The sequence below is a fragment of the Tenebrio molitor genome, chromosome 6 (assembly GCF_963966145.1).
Source record: "Tenebrio molitor chromosome 6, icTenMoli1.1, whole genome shotgun sequence".
Classification (NCBI taxonomy): domain Eukaryota; kingdom Metazoa; phylum Arthropoda; class Insecta; order Coleoptera; family Tenebrionidae; genus Tenebrio; species Tenebrio molitor.
The window spans coordinates 19,729,139-19,742,339 of record NC_091051.1 but is presented as its reverse complement, the minus strand read 5'-3'; the positions used below and the strand labels follow the sequence as shown (position 1 = coordinate 19,742,339).

At 34.3% G+C, this 13,201-nt stretch overlaps 1 protein-coding gene across 4 annotated transcripts in view; it reads right to left on the bottom strand.

Annotated features, from left to right (window-relative positions):
- Positions 1–13,201, bottom strand: part of LOC138133671 (uncharacterized) — a 43,005-nt gene that overhangs the window by 27,553 nt on the left and 2,251 nt on the right. For 3 of the 4 annotated variants that reach the window (XR_011160469.1, XR_011160471.1, XR_011160470.1), the window contains exon 2: positions 3,220–3,366. The exons of the other annotated variant lie outside the window; for it this stretch is intronic. The gene's annotated coding sequence lies outside the window, so the exon portion shown is untranslated. The remainder of the gene's footprint in view (positions 1–3,219; positions 3,367–13,201) is intronic. 4 annotated transcript variants of the gene reach the window in all.

The following is a 13,201-nucleotide window of genomic DNA, read 5'->3' as shown; positions in this document are numbered from 1 at the left end:
CTACAAAATGGCCTATTAAATTTAGGTAAAGTCCTAAGGGCTTCAAGGTTAAACTGTAAAAAAAAACTTTCAAATGGGAACACATACTTTTTTTAGTAATTGTGATAGAGATTTTTTATTGTGAAAACAACAATGTGTCACAAGTATAACCTCAAATAAGAAAAAAATTAAAAAAATAGCACTATCTTTTGAAACAAATGACGAGCACCAAGCGAGAAGCTATCAAAATGCATTGCGTTACAGTGTAATAGCCAAATTAAGTTAGTTAGAATAATAACATAATTATGGGATTGCAGAGATGCAGATTTTTTTTTAACTTTACAATAATCTCTATCAGAATTACTAAAAAAAATTCACATTTGAAAAAAAATATTTTCACAGTTTAGCCTTGAAACCCTTGGGGCTATACGTGTATTTATTAGGCCTTTTTGTAGCCTATTCATAACCATTTAATTTGGTGTAAGTATAAATAATTAAAATCCTTCGATAAATAAGGGAGCTGTGGATTCGTCTTCTTTTTTGGGGACATCTGTATAACAATTTTTTCGAGAAAATGACAAATTTTATTTCAAAAATTTAATTCAATTTTCAATGTTTTTTTTTTGTGTGGGTTTATTTAAAATAGAAGGTTTATTTCAATAGACCAAACAATTTAGAAGATTTACGGCATAGAATTCGAACTGAAATGGAACAAATAAGCCCTGACATTATTGAGCGCAGGTCGGTGAGTCGCAAATGTTTGGGGGAGGACATTTTAAACATTTGCGTCAAATGTTATTGTTAATCCTAGATGTTTGTTTGTTCTTGTTTACGGTCAATTAAATTTTTTACAATAGTAAAATAGTTATTTATTTAACAAGTTTGTGTGTAAATTCGGCTTTTTTTTGCACGAGTGGGCCAGTTTAAAAGCCCACGAGTGCAAAAAAAGTCCAATTTACACAAGAACGAATTGAATACAACGTTTTTTTTTTTTTGTTCGACGAGACACCTAAAGGCTCAAAATCTCTTAAAATTTTCAAAATTAGCTTGACGTTTCGCTTTGACAACTTGTCACATTTATCAAAATCCGTTCACACAGGAGAAAATTCTCAATTCTGACAGTGTCGAACAAAAAATTAAATTACATTTTTGAAGTAAAATTTGTAATTTTTTCGAAAAACTTCTTACGTAAGTAAGGTAGCAATTTTTTTCATTCATCGTTTAACTAGTAGGAAGGTCTATCAGAAAGACAAGAAAAAAGTGGGGGTTGTTATTTAAAAAAACCAATGACGTCATGCACGTCACAGCATGGCATTTTTCGAAATAAAATCGACCTGTCCGAGCGATTTTCCAAAAAACATCAAATAACGCTATTATGAATTTTGTTCCAAACTTTATGTTCACACTGTATAAGTGTATAGGTACGTGTATTAATTGCTTTTGTTAGGTATTGTTTGACTTTAAAAACGATCTTGAATGACTAAATAAATAGAAAAGTAGGAAAGCAAAAAAAAAAAATGTGTTACACAGTCTAGGACTGGTTTACAAATCTATGAGGGGCATGGTGACCAACTCAATAGACCGGGACCAATGGCTTAAGGATGAACTGGAGTAACAATCTCAGCAAAAAGTTGCGGAATTCTTATAATGCTATGAAACGTTTATTACGAGAAATCAATATTTGAAAAAATAGTTTTTAATTTTTGGAAACGAATTGTAATGAGTCAATTTTGTGTTTATTTTCTTAATATTTAGATAATTAATTACATGTGATTTTACAATCTTTTGACTAAGACTGTACGTGAAAGCAAACAAAAGCACACTGAATTTCAATTTTCCTTGATTTCTGTTAAAGTTCTTAACGTAACTGCAGTAAAACGTGCGATATGAGTGCAATGTTGCATACCGACGTCAATTATATGCATTTTGTTCACTTTTATTGAAATTAAAACAGATACATAACCTCAAAAACCGTGTTTTTCCACATGTAATTAGCGATTACAAGGAAAATCCTCGACCAACTTTTTTTATAAATTCATTAGAAAATTTTACGATATCGATACTTTATGTGTGAAAAATTTAAGAAAAATTGGCCTTTTTAAATATGTTTTTTGTCAATTTTTATGCGACCATTGCTCCATTTCTCATAAGAACACGTGTAAAATATCCCGAAACTTTAAAAGATAATAACTTTAAAATTCCTCGATCAAATTTTTTTAAATTTGGCACAGTACTTTAGAATGGATGAAAGGACTATTGTACCAATTTTAAGCAAATTTCGCCATTTTTCAATGTTACTTCAGTTCATCCTTAACGTGACTTCCGAATCACGAGACAGAATATAGCCTTTTTTTTAAATTATTTTAAATTTCGCCCTGGGTCGGAATCGAACCCGCGACCCTCGCGTCCCTGAGCGTCCCTTAGGTTAATTCAATATATTCAAAGAAGTTATTACTAGGAATAGGGAGGTGCTAAAATCATTTAATTTGGGTGATGACATGCAATTCACATACAAATGTGTATTACTTGAAGGTGCAATCTATCCAATGAATACAATGCGAGCTAGTCAGCGCCCAACTTAATTCTTCAATCTATCAGGTCACATAAATTAATATCAATTGAACTTGCCAAGATGCTAAAAATATGAATGACGGTAAAACCTTTTTTCACACAAACAGTGCATTTTCAAGTAGTGAAATTTAGATAATAAAAAATAAAAAATTCCATATTTAAATCAAATACACTTATAAAATAGTTTCTTTTAATAACATCTAGATACTATATAACGTGTTTCACGTAAGAGTACGAGCCTGGCGAAGTCTAAACGCAATACAAAATACATTTGACAATGGGATTCATTATTCATTAAAATTCATTCATTAAAAATTATAAATTGTAATTTTGGACATCCCCAATACATTAGCTGGGAGCTTTCCCGCAAATGTGTTAACAACGGGGAGATCTAAAAAACTTCAGGGATGTCCAAACAACTTTTTGTCAAAATATGATTTATTACACTTAGTTACTATGAAAACTGAATATTGGGTTGCATTTTGAGTTCGTCAGGCTCGTATTCTTACGTGAAACACGTTGTATAATTAATTTGTCGACAAGGTTCCGTAATTTAATAAATATTTTCAAATAATATTAAAAACAATTTCTTTGGTGACATTTGACATACTAGAACTCAATTCATCCTTGCGACTTACTGGAATGTTAGAAAAATAACAAAAAACTCACCGCAATGGCTCCCACAATTAATGTCACAAATAAGAACACATGAAATATAACATGAATGCTCATGTAAAAGATCTCACTCTCCGTCACCGGCCTTTCTTCCTCTAACAAGTCGTAAATAGCATCGAAAAGGGCGTACAGCAACACTACCTACAATTTTACACAATAAATAACAGTAGATGTTAACAGCATAGAAAGAATTAACGTAGTAAATATATTTTTAATTGTCCCGCACATGTAAACATCAGTTTATCAAGTCACTGTATTCACCTTGAAAATATCTCTTAACTGGCTAGCCTGTAAAATTTTACACCCGTGCTCATATGAGTGACGTGCGTTTCCAAAGCAATACGTGTAAACATATCTTTCTGTCCGCCAGTAAAAACCCTTTTACCATGCTAGTAATGTTAAATAAGTAGGTACTATTTTACAGCTAGCCTATAAGTGTACTATCATTGTCTCATTTTTGAGCTGCGAAACTGTTTTCCACTACCGTTTGGTTTAGTTAATAATGATAACGAAATGTGAAGAAATCAATACTGAGATCTGTTACTTTTTGAATATATTTATTTAATTAATAGAAAAAATGCAACAAAACGTTTGGAAATAATAGCTATATATTATCCGTTCACCTGACATCCGCACTGTCAGTGTAATTTTTTATCTGAATTGGTCGAATGTACATCAAAATTTCGACTTTTCTTTTGAGTGTACATTAAATCTGGTGATAAATAAATTACTACTGTCAAATAGAAAGAAGTTGGGTTATAAACTAGTGTTTCAAATTATTTTATTTAACGCTATTTAAGTTATTGTATCTAAATCTTCCCCAGAATAGAACATCAATTCTGATTCTGAATCGGACGCGGCAAGAGAAATAATTATAGGAGGAACATCAGCAATAGATAAATGACCCATACACTTCTCCAATGTGGCAACATTATTGTACCTAAATTACCAAGTTAGTATAATAGGGATTTTTAATATTACCAACAGCCTGTCAACTTAACAGTGCGGATGTCAAGCGAACGGACAACATGTAATAAGTATGTACATAATATAGGTAGATATAGGTCTATAGTTTAGGGCAGAGCCAGCTTGCGAGCGAGGGCAATAAACAGGGCGAGTTCACAAAGCCTAATTATGTACGAATTATACAGGGTGATTCTGAAATAAGTTTAGAAAAAAAACCGGTAATTGGTTATGATGAGAAGAAGTCATAGACAAAAAAATTTTCTTATAAAAGTTTTTTCGTTTTCGAGATACAAATGATTGAAAATTAGGTCAAAATTGCTAGTACACTGCTGAGTTAAGGGTGATTACCTGATTATCTTGGTAATTGAGCAACAATAATAATCAAAGGTAAAATGTGCCCGTCCGTCAGTCACAAACGTAACATTACTCCTCTCGATCATTTCCATAGAAACATCTACAAAGCAGTGTGCTTGCACCTACAACTTTATTGTGGAGTTGATGTAACAATGCTTGCTAATGAAGTGAAAAAATTCGGACACATTTTCCCTATTCATAGGCGTTGAAATACAAGGATATAGGGTAATTTCCATCCTTTGATTTCACCTCCAAAAGTCATTTACGCAGAATTAATTTGTGTCAAAGATACTCCACATTTTTTCCAAACTTATTTCAGAATCACCCTGTATACAAAGCTTTACGTTCGATTGTGAAGTTAAGTTTCTTTTAGATACAAAATTAATAGATTCAAAAAATTACGATAATTCCGAAGTGTTCTGTTTTTGTTGCTGAGGTTACGAAGTTGTTTATTATTATTTATTTGAAAACTAACAGCGTTTGTGTTTGAAATACGAGCTGAAATCGTCTTTATTTCTGGTTGTAATAATGAGCAAAGTAAGTGAAATTGCAGCAAAAACCAAAGAATCTTGACTGCAAAGTTTTCTATTATGTAATTCTATTCTTTCTTGATTTAAATAAAATTTAGTTATTTTGCCGATGATTGGTTAATCATCGTAGACAAATATTAATTCAATCCAGCGTTTCCTAGGAAACAACAGCTCACGGTAGATTTATCTGTAATCTTTCTGTTGTGATTGGCTAACTTAAAATAGCTGTAGTTTAAAAACTATAAGGTTAAACAAAAAAACAAAAGAGCGGAGCACGTGGTTAACGGGATGTACGCCAGTTCTGGGACAGCCTGTATATACTACATTACCATAAAAATTTATCTTTTTAAAAGATTAAAGAAGAATTTAATGTGATATTCTCCATTTCTGAGTTGGATGCCGGTAAGTCATAAACCCGGGATGTCATAAATTGGTAAAATAATAATCACCGCTTAACACCGGCATATGCAACCTTCTTTTGTTGGGAAGATATTTGCGCTCGGCTCACCTTAACAAACTGGACACCCTTGTTCTGAAAGCTGTGTGCGGGTGTAAGAGTAAGAAAACCTGATGCTTGGAATATGCCAGGTAAGGGTACTTTAAAGCAGAAAATCAAAAAATACCAGGTAAGCTAAATTGCGCTCTATAAGCAGCATAACGCCTTCCCGTCATGAAATGTTTCGGACGCACTTGAATCTGTCAGCGCTTCGGTAGTTTTATGGCTTAGCGGCATCGGGCGCAGAAATAGTGTACAGATTAAAAAAAATTTAAATACATAATTTTTAAAATATGAAATACTTAATATTAAAAAAAAAACTGAATGAAATGAATTTACAGTGTTTCTAGATTTTTTAATTTGTATATGCCCGAGCACTTTAAGATATCGTTAATGGAAAAGATCGGTTAGGAAATTATATATTTAATTGTATTTCAAATCTAATCTATTAATAACGAACCATTTCCACAATTTTTTATTATTGTTAGGTACGTATTAATTCATCTTTTATTAGAGAAATGTCGAGTACATGCTTTAAATTTAATTAGTTGCTAAACTGTCACATTATAAAACATTTCTATAAATTTGATTTTTTGACAAAGTTTTTGTTGTAAATAATGACAAGTGAATATACAAGGTGTACGCGTCTTGCCATAAATGAAGCATCATAAAATATTTTTGTGTGCAACCGTACGTGAAATGAGCACTTCGCGTACGTAGAACAGGCCGCGAAATTCAATTTCGCGGCCGTTGCCTCGACAACGGCCGTAAAAGTAAGCAACTAACTAAATACAAGTCACAAAAAGTAAACAGTGTATCTAGGAGAGAGGTTAGAGCACTGGTATAGTTATCCGTTTTCTCTAAGGGCCGTAAAAGTAGTTACCTCCTAATAAGCTGCCCTTTTGTGTGGGTTTTAGAAGCTACGCGCCCCTGTAATAAATCAAAAAACTCTGAACGAAACAACCAGCCGGGTTTGCCTGCTGTTTACATCCACAAAATGTTTCCTATTGTAGACAAATCAACTTTTACACAATGGGATAATTTTACGGCCCCAATTTAACCTTAGAGAAAACGGACAACTATAAACAGTGGTTTTGTTGCATGGAGTTCTAGTTATTCCTCTAGTTATTGAGATATGAAGCGAAGAAGTTTTCTAGATAAAATCTTTTTTTCACTACTAGTCTCAGAAGGCGTCATTATTGACTCTCGAACTGACCCCAGAAGTAGAATTTCTCTCCCAAGGTTAATAATAATTTTCATTATTAACCTAGGTGAAAATGAACAGCCGTCACCTAGCAACGAAAGATTTTCGTTGATTTCATTGGTTAACGTAGATGACTTTCATAGCAACCGTTGAAAAATGAGAACTCGGATCGTCGCATCGGACAAAATAATTTAATTATCCGAAAGGGTTTTAACGTATCTAGTAGTGGAAAAAATAGTATATAAACCACGGTGAAGAAGTCCCTTATAGCCTTCGCGCCTTAGAACCCTTGGCACGCCTCGGGCTCTAATCCTTGGCGCTCTGGCTATAATCATGAACTTCTTCACTTTGGTGTATAATATACTATTATTTACACAAGATTAATTTGAATAAACCTTTCTTTTATATGATTTTTTTGCATGAGCTGACTCAGAAGTACTCCTCTGAATCCTCCTGCAGTAATCAGTCATCACTCATCATATTTGCATTTCATTAACCTTGATATCGTTCTTCTATAGGAATGCAAATGTCCTGATAGAAGCGTTCTACTTGCTTTTCACTTAAATCACCCAGGTTTTTGAGGGAAACGATCTAAATCTAAATGGATGAAGTCCATGATGACTGATCATTTTGATTGAGCGGTCTAGGTTCGAAAGGGCAATAAAAGTCACTATCGTTATCATCATCACCGTTTTCTGAACTGTCTTGCGATTTTAGATTGGACGTATTGAGTTGGAACTGTGGTACTAGAACTCAGAACAGGTCTAATAGCACATTGCAATCTAGGATAAATCCACTTGGAACAATTTTTGCGATTTATTCCGATGATTTCACAACACAAAAATAACAGTCATCGTGATGATTTAAAGGTTTGCAGCAAATTACTGGGCTTTTGTACTAAAAAGTAGATATATTTTTTTATTTGTCCACAAACGCAAAGACTTCCTAAAGCAGTCTATGTAGACTTGTTTTACAAACTGACACATTCAAGCGACATTTTTTAAACATGTACTCGCTACAAATGAGACAAAAATTAATTAGATTGTTTACACAAGTTCTTCTTGATGACAATATAATGAATAATGATATTGAAAAATTTAATTTACCACGCGAAAACGATGGTAGGGGTTTTACAAATCTGGAAATACTGCAACACAATCAAATTGCTTCACTAAAAAATTATTCCCTCAATAGAGCTCGCGATAACACCTTTTTTAATGCTTTGGTTTCAGCCGATAAAGGTTATTCATATTCTTCTTGTTACACCATAAAGTCATTGTAACGTTTTTCAAATTGCTGTTTTGATTTTTCAGGTTTCAAATTCGACACTGCACAATTTATAATACATATTGTTTAACTCTGGATGACTACACGGAACTGAAACATCGTAACTAATTTCCTTCTGGTATTTTTACAATTTTTTTCAAAATGAATTGTTTTATTGATGTCGTTGCTAATCTCTGTCTCGGCCTAAACGGCCTCAGCGATAATTTTTTTCTCGGTTCGTCAAAGTACGATTTCGCAGCCTTGATATACAAATACCTATTATGTTCGATTGTATTATAAATCATGATTTATGATATCGTTTTTGTCTATGACTTCTTCTCATCATAACCAATTACCGGTTTTTTTTCCAAACTTATTTCAGAATCACCCTGTATAATTCGTACATAATTAGGCTTTGTGAACTCGCCCTGTTTATTGCCCTCGCTCGCAAGCTGGCTCTGCCCTAAACTATAGACCTATATCTACCTATATTATGTACATACTTATTACATGTTGTCCGTTCGCTTGACATCCGCACTGTTAAGTTGACAGGCTGTTGATAATATTCAAAATCCCTATTATACTAACTTGGTAATTTAGGTACAATAATGTTGCTACATTGGAGAAGTGTATGGGTCATTTATCTATTGCTGATGTTCCTCCTATAATTATTTCTCTTGCCGCGTCCGATTCAGAATCAGAATTGATGTTCTATTCTGAGGAAGATTTAGATACAAGATACACGAGTGCCAAAAAAGGCCCAATTTACACACGAACGAGTTGAATACAACGTTTTTTTGTTCGACGAGCCCTTTAAAGGCTCCAAATCGCTTAAAACCTTTAAAATTAGCTTGACGTTTCGTTTTGACAAGTTGTGACATTTATCAAAATCCGTTCACATAGGAGAAAAATCTGAAGTTCTGACAGTGTCGAAGAAAAAAAAATTATAAATCGTTGTTAAGGAATTTTGTTAAGTAATTAGAGAGCATCAAAATTTCCAGCGAAAATTGTTGCAATTTTCCAGTCAAATATTAAAATAATATAAATTAAAAAACCACTATGAATTAAAAAATAATTTTTCTTGGATATCGTAATGAAAGTAGCATTTTTTTGAGCGAAAAATCGTAATGAAAGTAGCACTTTTTTAAACTAAAAATTGTAGTGAAAGTACACAGTACTTTTTTGCATCATTTTATTCCATCTCCTTGGAGATGATTGTCAAAGCATAGGTACTGTTACGATTTAAATCTTTTTTTCTAGAATGTTCTAGAATCCATCGCGACGGAAACGTACTCGGAAAATCTGCGCACAGAGGGGGTGGAAGCTATAAATCGGGGGAACCAGAGACAGAACGGGGATTTTTCACGACCTTTTGCCGGGAGTGTTGTCAGTGCCTGGGGAGAGTCAAGGGGACAGTGATCGAGTGAATTTGCAGGGCCGACGAGACGACGTAGTGAAGTTCACGAGGGCCGTTGGAGACGATTCGTCTAAGTACCACCGCCCACATCGCCAAGCGGATCACGGACTTCACTACGGAAGGTTCCAGACCGAACGCTTTTGCGGATCAGGATCTCGTCGGGTCCTGTCAGTCCAGGTCGTCCCCGGACTCACCGGAAGGTGCCGGATCTACCCTCCAGCAAGTCAGGAGCAGTGGTGACACCCCATTTTCCACAGGCCGTGGCTTCCCAAAGTTTCGGTTGTATTTTGTCACCCCGTCGAACTAATTGAGCGTTTGTATTTAACTATAGTCAAATTTCCATTGTCACTCATTATTTCGACGGGTGAAAAGTTCTATCAAATTCCTTTAATTTGTATATCGCGTTTAGGATTTATAATTTGTTCCACTGTTAAAGTTGCAGTTTTGTCATAAGGCGCGTCATTTCATTAATCGTACTAACTTAAGAAAAAATTTCCTTATCAAGTCCGTCGGGTTTTTATATTCACGAACGATTATCAATCCGTGAGTGACCTCGCCAGGAATTGTGTATCGCGCTCACCGAACATTTTTTTGCGCGTGGTTCTTCACCGGTCCGTACCGGAGAAAAACATCTTAACTTCAATTTTTTTTTTTGGAGCGAAGGAAGACTTGGAGGACCTCCCCGCTTATGCGGGCGGCGTAGCCGAATAGCGACGTTACGTAGGACCAGTCGGCCTTCCTCCTTCGCTAAAGAAGGGAATTTTGTTTACTGTTTCGCCGGTACTCGTTCGTTGAATATCTGGGACCCGGAGGACCCTCCGAGGAGTTAGGGTTATTCAATTTTGTACACGTCAGGCTTCGTTGTTTTCTTTTTCATTTATATCATTATTTTCATTGTTTGACATCTGAATAAACGATTAGTTGGAAGATTGTGTATCATTTCCCGTACTCCGGGCTGTTCTCACCAATTTTTCAGCTTCAGTCGGCGCATTGGTTCGCATTGTAAACCGAGTCGAAGCCACGACTTGTTCGTTATACCCCTGAACATTCCGGATTTGTAACCGGTAACAGGGTTGCCCAGTTTCGGGAGCGTAATTTATAACGTAACAGTACCTATTTTTTTAAATTTTTTATAAATCCTTTTAGGCCAAATTTCTCAAATTAAACGATATGCCAAAAAAAAATTGCGTGTATATTCAACACGTTATGAAAGTCTCTTTTTCCACTCATTTGTTTGATTAACGAGGGCGTAGCAAATTCATGAAAAAAAGTATGACTTTCATAACTAGTTGTACAATAGTAGTTTATTTAACGAGTTCGTGTGTAAATTGGGCTTTTTTTGGCATGAGTGGGTCAGTGGGTTTTAAAGGACTACGAGTGCCAAAAAAGGCCCAATTTACACAAGAACGAGTTGAATACAACGTTTTTTTGTTCGACGAGCCCCTAAACTAAAGGCTCCAAATCGCTTAAAATCTTTAAAATTAGCTTGACGTTTCATTTTGACAAGTTGTGACATTTATCAAAATCCGCTCACACAAGAGAAATGTCTCAAATTCTGACAGTGTCGAACAAAAAATAACTATTCCACCGTTCCAAAAAGAATGGGTACATCATTAAGAAATTATTTTCAAACTACAATCATATTTATATTAGTGAGGATGGTTTTTTAAAGAAACTTTTAAGGTATTTTAAAAATAAGCAGTGTCTTAAATACGCCTAAAAGTTTCTCAAGCGGATAGTGCTGTAATAAGCAGAAAGAATTACATATTTTGGTATTTTGAACTCAATTCGCTAATATGTAAAGGGTGTTTTTTTAAATCTGGCGTCGAAGTTGGCGTTGGAGAGTCGATTGGGAACGCACCGTTCGTGTAAAAAAAACAGCTGATCCATGAACCGTTATCCGTATATAAACCATTCACGATTATTTCAAATTCGGACTATCTATGAAAATCTGACATTTTAGTTGGCAGTACTGTGCTTTGTCTTAATAAATCTATTTTAGGTTATAATTCAATCGAACACTGCTCCCAAGTTGCTACATTTTTTAAATAATTGAACGCATTAGGAACAATAATCGTAAAATTGTAATTGAAATGAAACATACATATCTGTAGGGCAGTTCTGGGTAAATTCTTATTAACTAAATTAATGACGGAATTGACAACAATGCGAATATTTAAAAACGAAACGTCATATAACAGGACCTGACGCCAATCTAACAAAAAAATATCGCGGCCTCCTGCGTGTTTAAAATAATCGTGAACGGCATATAGCTTCAACGCTAAATTTTAAAAAACACCCGTTATACTGGGTGCCCCAAAATTCGCGGAACAACTTAGTAGTACGTTCTTAAGTAATCATCAGGTAAAAATGTTTAGATGTGGCAACATTTAAAAACATTCTATGTATAGTTTGTCTCAATTCTAAATTTCCACCACCTGTTGAATTACGTTAGTAAAATAAAAATATGTATTTCTAAATTGGAGATTCTTATAACCAAAGTTGGCAATATAATTATTTTATAAACATGATTTGAAAACATTAAAATTAGTAATTATAGTATCAATAATTATATTAAGTATAACATAATTACATAAACATTTTTGTTTTATAATACAAAAATTCCGATAATATTGCGGAATCTGGAAAAGTGCCCCGAATGCTTGCAGCGTTTCCACGTTGAATGGCAAGGGAAATCCTCTCGAAAAGGAATTTCTTTGATTTTGAATCGCCTGATTCCGCGATAAGTCGGTTTCCGATGACATTAATGAAATCGATGGCTTCTTTGCACCAAGGGCCTAAGGTTTCAAATGCTAAACCTTTAAACACGTAGTTTGACGAAATGATTGAACTATATTTGCTATGTTTGCGTTTGCAAGCCATTTCAGCGGCAAAACCTGAGACTTCAGATGATTTCAATACGTAACTGTCTGCAAGTGTATCTACAACAGTAACGTCCCAAACCAAAGGTTGACCTTTAATCCACGGTACTAAAGTCATCCCATCTGGGCGTTTTCCGTCATCCCGAGACAGTCCGTTTGGTTCTAAAGTTGAATTCACATGAATTGAAGTTAAAGACCGATTGATAATGGAATTAATTTCAGTGTGTCTTGAAAATCTACCACTGCTTTTGAAACAACTTAGACCGTGGGTGCCAATTTCGTCAACTTTCGCATTGCATTTGCAAATATGAGGTGTACAAAGATTACAACCCAATCTTCAACCAATACAAACTTGGAAGGAAGTGTTATCTAAAAGAGTACCAATATTAGGAGAAGGTATTGCATGTAACCAAGATCCTGATTCTCTGCATTGCAAAGCTTTAAAACGAGCCAAGTCTCTAGGTGAATTAAAGATTAAATCATTAATATTAATATTAATATTATCCCAATTCTTCTGAAATTGTGGAATTGTTGGTATTTCGTTCTCATTTGCTACACCCCAGGCTGCTAAAGCTTCATCATAATGGTGAATATTAAGCTCATTATCCTTTGAGTTTAGTAAAATTAGTTGATAAGATTAATTTGCTTTTAGAATTTGATTTTCCACCTACTTGCTGCATTTTAAAAAAGGTTTTCGTACTTTTCTTTTATTCTAAAATTTTGAGTTGTAAAAACTGAAATTGACAGATAACCTAACAAATACAATTTGACGCATTTTTCGCCAAACAGTGTTGCTGGTTGTATTTCCAACGTAGAATGCAGTGTTGGTGGAAATTTAGAATTGAGACAGACTATAGATTA